The following is an 8,111-nucleotide window of genomic DNA, read 5'->3' as shown; positions in this document are numbered from 1 at the left end:
CACCAGCAAGTTTGTATACTGTAAGATATGCCAAAGGAAGTTTTTTAGACTTTGGGAAAATAGCACCAGACAGAAACGGATCTTCAAGAAGGAATGAGCAATAGACATGGAAAATTAAAAATCATTATACCATATTATAATTTCAAAAATATATATAAAGGTAATGTACATTACATTACACAAAAAATCAGGTGGTAAATGAAATTGTATTACTAAAATGTTCTTAAATTTTTTGTGACGTAGTAAAATATTAACTCTAGGCAAGCTGCATAGGTTAATGATGAATATTACAATATACCTAAATCAAGCACTTAAAGCAAATAGGAATAGCTTGAAGTTCAATAGAGTAATTAAAATGCAGTATCATTTTATTAACATAGAAGTAAAAAGGAAAGAGTAATTAGGAACTCATACTCTGTTTGGAACAAAATATTGAAAAAATAAAAAACAAGTAGCAAAAACGGTAAATTTAAATCATTGTATTAATAATTTTAGTATATTTAAATGCACTAAACTTTCTAAATGAAAACATAGAACCCATGTTGGGAAAGGACAGCTTCTCCGTTCGTCTTAGTGTATACTTTATGTCAGTTATTATTGACCAAAGGCTCTTTCCTTCTTATGCTTATGGCTGTACCATGCCATGCCAAACCATACTTGTTTAATGAATTTTAGCACTGAAGGCTACTCAGAGACTTTGTTTTAATATTGATCTTTGAATTTCACAGCTCATGGAAATTCCCCGCAGATTCATGGTCTTTTTCAATCTGAGAATGCTCTTTGTAATAGGAGTTTTTACATTTTGCATTGTTATATTTTTATAAACATTTTAATAAGAGTTTGGAATTAATTGCAATACAATTCTACATATCCCATTTTCATTCAAATATTATAGTATACAATTATTCTATTTATTATAATTTATATAATCAACATATTTGTAGTTATTACAGACAAATGATGGTTTACCAAATACTTTCCTACATTTTCTTGCAATTATTTTAGAGTATGATTTTCTCTGAATTTAGATTGCAATAATCTGAATTTTATTAGAAAAAGTAAATTATTTAGCATCCATAGGTACTCTTAATATTAGTGTTACTTTCTGTTACTGTTGCATAATTTTAATTTAATTTACAATTGTATGAAGAGGGAATAACCAGACAGAGGTTTAGAAATTGACTCTATTTATTAGTTCTACTTTTCCCCCTTAGTGTTTTACGAAGAATTGTAAAAATTTTTCTGTGCATCTGAAGCCAAATCACATATCAATGTAGACAGATTACAATAATGGTGAGAAGCACACACTCTAAAACAAAAATGCTACTATCTGAATCTTAACTATACTATTTGCTGTTAATGTAGGCAAATTACCAGTTTTCTGCATTGGTACAAAATGATGAAATAGCAGTACTTGTTTCGTAAGATGAATTTAATAATTAATTATGTTAACACACATAAAGCTCTTTGAAAATTAGGTGGCACAGATTGAGTCATTTTTGTTTGCTAATATTATTAAAATATTAATGTATTAGTCAGGGTTCTTCAGAGAAACAGAACTAATAAGATGTGAATATGTAGTTGACCCTTGAATAACACAGGTTTGAACTGAACAGGTCCACTTATATGTGGATTTTTTCCAATAAATACATTTGTCTCTCTATATCCTTGCATTCACAAGGAAACGTAGATAGAAAGAACAGTATTATTAATAGAAGAAACCCATGAATACAGAGGGCTGACTTTTCATATGCATGGGTTCCTCAGGACCTAACGCAAGACCTGAGTATGCATGGATTTTGGTATACAAGGGGTTCCTGGGACCAATCCTTCAATCCTTTGGATGTAACAAAGGACAGTTCTCTCTCTCTCTCTCTCTCTCTCTCTCTCTCTCTCTGTGTGTGTGTGTGTGTGTGTGTGTGTGTGTTTGTGTGTGGAGAGAGAGAGATTTATTTTAAGGAATTGGTTCATACAAACATGGAGGCTAGTAAATCTAAAATCATAAGGATAGGACAACAGCCTGGAGACATGGGGAGGAACCAATGTTTCAGTTCAAGTTTAAAGGCAGTCAGCTGGCAGAATTCTTTCTGGCTGAGGGGAGGTCAGGCTTTGTTCCAGTAAAGCCTCAACAAATCGGATGAAGCCCATTCATGTTATGAAGGTAATCTTCTTTGCTCAAAGTTTACCTGCTTAAATGTTAATCTCATCCAAAAAACACCTTACTAGAATCATCCAGAGTAATATTTGACCAAATATCTGGACATTGTGGCCCAGTCCTGTTGACATATAAAATTAACTATCACAATTATCATAATTAATAACACAGCATTCCCTTAAATGAAATAGTTCTACTAACAAAGAAAAAATCTCCATCTTTTGCCTTTTAACCTCTAAATATAAAGAAGCACTTGGTTTATTTAATTATTTTACTAATAGAGGTATATAAGCAGTAAAACGTCTTTATTTCAATACACTTAAGTTTGGACTTTCAATTACTTCATTCCTCAGAATTATTTTACATCTTATTAATAATTGAATTTTTCCCACACTATCATGAAATAAAAATATAAATTATAGTTCACAATATGGGTAGCAGATTGAATATAGAGTTGAAACTTGAACAATACTGGCAAGAGATGTGTTGACCTACTCTGTTACTGTTGAAAATCTGTGTATAACTTTTGTCTCCCCCAAATTGCAACAACTCATAGTCTCCTGCTGACCTTATTGATAACTTAAACAGTCCATTAACACATGTTTTCTAGGTTAGATATACTGTTTACTGTATTCTTACAATCAAGTAAGCTAAATAAAAGCAAATGTTATTGAGAAAATCATAATGAAGATATGTTTATTATTTATTAAGTAGAAGTGGGTCATTGGAAAGGTTTTCATCCTCATAGTCTTTACACTGAGTAGGCTGAGGAGAGTCAAGAGGAGAAGGTTGTCCTGCTGTTTCAGGTGTGGCAGAAGCAAAAGAGATGAAGGAGGAAGTAGGAGAGGCAGTCACACTCAACTCACTGTAAACTTTATTGAAAAAGAAACTGCATATAAGTGGACCTGAACAGTTCAAACCCATGTTGTTTAAAGGCCAACTGTATTTGTCAAATATAAGATGATTCCAGAGATAATTATTTTATTGTTAAAAATGTGAAAGGAAAATATCTTGTGCCCCCAGAGTCACTAAGAAAAACTCAAGCTGGCAACTGCTTAGGGCAAACCTGCTGCCATTAGATTCAAAGTCACCCCTCTGCCCACTGAGACAGATGCATATCTGATTTGCCTCCTTTGGAAAGGCTAATCAGAAACTCCAAAGAATGTAACCATTTGTGTATCACCTATCTGTGCTTCCCTCCCAGCTTTGAGTCTTCCTGCGTTCACTTAAAGTTGTACCACATTTCCAGACCGAACCAATGTACTTCTTACATATACTGATTCATGACTCATGTCTCCCTAAAATGTATAAAACCAAGTTGTGCCCCAACCACCTTGGGCAGATGTCATCAGAACTTCCTGAAGCTGTGTCACGGAGTGTCCTCAGTCTTGGCAAAATCAACTTTCTAAATTGACAGAGATCTATCTCAGATATTCTAGGTTCACAAAACACTGAAACGTATTGGATGAGTCCTACTATATACAGGGATTAGGGATATTTCTATTAAGCAACGATGCACATATGCTAGCTGTAGAGGAAAGGATGACCATCCTGGATTTTTTTTTTTTTTTTAACAACATAATCAGCGTTTAGACAAATGATTTTGTGGAAAATGTGGATTCATATAAGAATAATTTTTAAAAAAATACAACAAAATCAATTATATCATACTGGTGTTTGAAATTGTTTTTAATTATAAAATACAGCAAGTTGAATTAGAGTAGACAAATGTTTTAAGTTCTATATGTCAATTAAGCAAAATCATTGTTAATGTAAATATGATTTATATTTTGATTTATCTTGTTTTAGAGTATGCTTTCTAAATTTTATTTCTTCGCAAGCAAGTTTGTAATTATTATCCATAGTTTACAGAATATTTATTAGTGCTCATATCATTTATCCAATAAAATTTATAATTCCAGTGAAGATACATCAATAGAAATAAAGGAGGTTTTTTGTTTTTCATTGCAAATGTTTTAGTACAGGAACTACCACATTCCATAGAAAAATATTTGAAGAAATTGTTACTACATTTAAAACACATAAGTTTAAGTAAAACAACCTGTACCAAAATTAAATGTAAAGCTAGCTCCCCCTAATATGATAACATGAACCCATTTCTTATTTTTATGGTTTAGAGTTTTGTTTTCAGCAGGTTGTACTTAAGTGTTTTATTTCATCTTTGCTCAATAGACATTGTTTTGAGTCTTACTTAACAATGTTACCTGAAGTCATGTAACTTTAAAGCTTTATTGCAACAAGAAGCATTTAGTTCACAGGATATGATGGAAGAAAACAAGCGGTTTGCTTGGAGGGAAAAATTTTCAAAGGGCCTAATTAGTAGCACTGAAAGCAGTGGTTTTGCTTAAAGACTAACAGAGCACTAAATTATTAGTTTTGAGTTGGAAAACTTCAAATGAACTCTTGAAATCTATATCATTCAAGCATGTTGACAGATTAATTATTGTTTGTTTATATTCATTGCATATATGTGAAAATATAAAATTTGTGTATATGTTGTTTATTCTTTGTTTTTTAAAAATACTCATAATGTCATATGGTAGAAATTAGCCTTATTCATATTTAATAAAAAGTAAGTCTGGCTTACTGTTTAGACAAGCCACTAAAAAATAAAGCATAATTTTTTACATGCTCATTTGTGTGCTAAACCACTGTTCCTCATTTTAGATCATATTCAAGAATGTTTATGGGGGTCTTTTGTTAATCAGTAAGATCTTGAAAATATTTGATGTCCTCTTGCTGGTTACCCTCTGTCAAGGTACAATTACTGTGTTATTTTCTACTGTTTTCTCCCTTCTCCACTTTCCAATGTCAGCTAAAGAGGAGCTGCAGATGATTAGAGCCAGCATCTTGCTTATTATGCAAGGCTAACTTACTAAGGCGAGTATTCATTTATGGGATCTACCCTATCTTCCTGTTGAACTACCACACTGACCCTTCTTTAAAGAGTAATCAGAAGAAAGTCAGAAAATTTAGGCAGCTAAGAAAGAAGATCCACACAGACAAGCATATATCCGGTCGATATTGATATAGGGGTCTTCCAAGATCACATTTGGCTCTTTTGCAGGAATAGTGTGGAATATAACTATCTTCATCTACTACCAATGTAGGTGCCTGTTTTTCTCTGAGGATGGAATGTAAAATAATAAAGGGTGCCAACTATAGCAGTGGCTGTTAGTGTCTCCTTCTACATTTTCAGCCTTTCTGATTTCTGTGCATGCTGGTCTGACTTTTAACTGCTAGCACATGACTCTCATCCCAGTGGGGCATTCTCTCACTGCCAAAGCCCAGTCAGTTTGAATTCCCAGCGGCTCTCCAAACTGGACTCATGGCTTAAGAGGACTGTGAGTTCTCCTGTAGGAGGAACTGTAGGCATCCGTGGTACCAATGGAGACTTCTGCTTACTTTTTTTCCTAAAGTGCCTGACTCTGGGCTGATTTGGGTGAGAGATCTGGTGGGATAGGGGAACAGAGACAGGTGCCTCCACATTGCTCTCTTGTGCTTCCAATGACCACAACTACCTCCCTGGCTGCACTCCAGCACTTCCCCTTTGACATCCTGGTTAAATATTAGCTGTTTTTTCATTGCCTCTATTCTTTCTTGTTAGAGAGGCAAACACCAGTTGCCTATAATCAACTATCTTGTTGATGTCACTCTGCTACATCTTTTAGATATTCGTGAATAACTAGAATATTGAATGGAAAAGTTATTCTAATCTCTCTATTACTGCATCTTATTTCTAAGCTTTGTAGTACAAACTTTGGTTATTCTAAAAAATCTGAGGTATGTCCTCCCTTAGTATTTAGAAAAGTTATTTCATCCACTGCAGTTCTCAAAATAATGTATATGTATTTTAGAATATGTGATCTCAAAGGTGTTGAAAAATATAATATTATGGATTTAGAATGCTTGATCATTTTAAGAAAAATCATCGTAAGATGGTAAATATTGTTATACATACTGGAAATGTAAAAATAAGCATATCTGCATTACATATTAATAAAACCACATATTAAAAATATAATTATTTTAAAAATCATTAGAAAAATTATTCAAAATAGAATATGCAGAAATGCGATGATGTAGGAAAATTCAACATCAGTATATCATAACATGAGTAGATAAATTTAATACATAAGAACTATAAACTTGTATTAAAGTAGAATTAATTCTTATTCTGTTTTATACCTTAAAATAGAAATATATTATCTTATTGAATATGTACATATTTCTATAATACCAAAAATGGCCACACAGAAAAGCCAAAAATGACCACATAGAAAAGCCAAAATTTTTGTAAGACCAAAAATATAAAACCTTTCAAACCATATTATGATATTATTACAATGTAATAAAGCTGGAGTTAAGATAATAGTAAGTATGATGAAGTACAATAATATTTTCCTAACAGTAACAACAGTCTATCTTTTATAATCTCTCACTCAAATACTTTCCTTTATCCACTTGAAGATCCACATTGTGTTCCTCACATGATCAACTGAGCAGAGAATTCCTGAATCCCACTACAAAGGACTAGCAGCTCCTCTGCTCAAATTTGGCGAGGAAAGGTTCCTGCACAGTTACTCTAACAAGACAGGAAAGTGCCTCTTATCTTGCCACTAAGTTGTACTACAGCCTTGGATTTTAAGCATTATCTATTAATAGGATAGTGATTATTTCTGTTCTGTTCATTTATGTGAAACTCAGAATTCCAGAGAGAATTGATAGTTCTATATTAAGGCAATCTGAGGAAATGCTGCCATAAGTAAACCAATTTTTACTAGCATAGCGAAGCATTATTTTAAAATGTGTATATACATATATATTAAATACCCACACACACCTCTCAAGAAATTTCAAGTGATAGAAACAACACAAAATGTAACCTTTGCCCACAGCAGAATTACATTAGAAATAATAACAATAAGATATATGGACAATCTCTAAATAGTTGAAAATTATGCAACATGCTTCCAAATAATCCATTAGCTGAAGAAGAAATCACAAGAGAAATTAGAGGAGAATTGTAATGCTCCCAACACAAAGAAAAGATACATCTTCGAGGTGATTGATATCACAATTACTCTGATATAATTATTACATGTTGTACACATGTATTAAAATGTGGTATGTACCCTCAAAACATGTACAACTATTATATAATCCTAAAAATAAAAAAAATTAATTGAATATTATTAATGAAGCATATCAGATTTCATGTGAAGCAGAGGAATAAATACTTAGAGAAAGTGAATAGTTTCAGTGCTTACATTAAAAAAGGTAGAGGTTTACAATAAATTACCTCAATATCTACCCTATGCAGTTATAAGAGAAGTAGTCTATTAAATCTGAATAAGGAGAAACAAAATGATAATTGGTGCAAACATCAAATAAATACAAAATATACAAACAAAAGATGACTCATTAAGACTGCTGGTTCTTTAGAAAATTTGGTTAGAAAAAATTAAAAATATCAATAAAATAAATGAAAGGATAGCTCACTTATCAGAAGGGCAATAAGAAAATATTCGGAAGAAGGTAACATTGATAAATACAACCAATTAAATACCAATAAATAAATACCTTTAAAAAAACAAAACTAAACTAAACTAAACTAACAACAAAACTGACCTAAGAAGAAATTAAGGACCAAAAAGTCCTATTGATGCTAAAGATATTTAACATATAATTTATAATTCTTTTAAAAATCCACTAAGGAAGCTACACAGGAGTCTTTTTTTAAAATAGAAAAGAAATAAGCATTTCCCAATTTTCATATAACAGCAGTATAACCCTTATACCTAAATCAGACAATATTAGTACAAGGCAAAACATTTGTGAGGAACAAAGGGAAAGTGTGTGTGTGTGTGTGTGTGTGTGTGTGTGTTTTAATGGTATACAGTATGTGTTTTAATATGGTATGGTAAGACATGCA

Source organism: Mandrillus leucophaeus, unplaced genomic scaffold, assembly GCF_000951045.1.
Source record: "Mandrillus leucophaeus isolate KB7577 unplaced genomic scaffold, Mleu.le_1.0 Scaffold459, whole genome shotgun sequence".
Classification (NCBI taxonomy): Eukaryota; Metazoa; Chordata; class Mammalia; order Primates; family Cercopithecidae; genus Mandrillus; species Mandrillus leucophaeus.
This window is presented reverse-complemented; position numbering follows the sequence as displayed.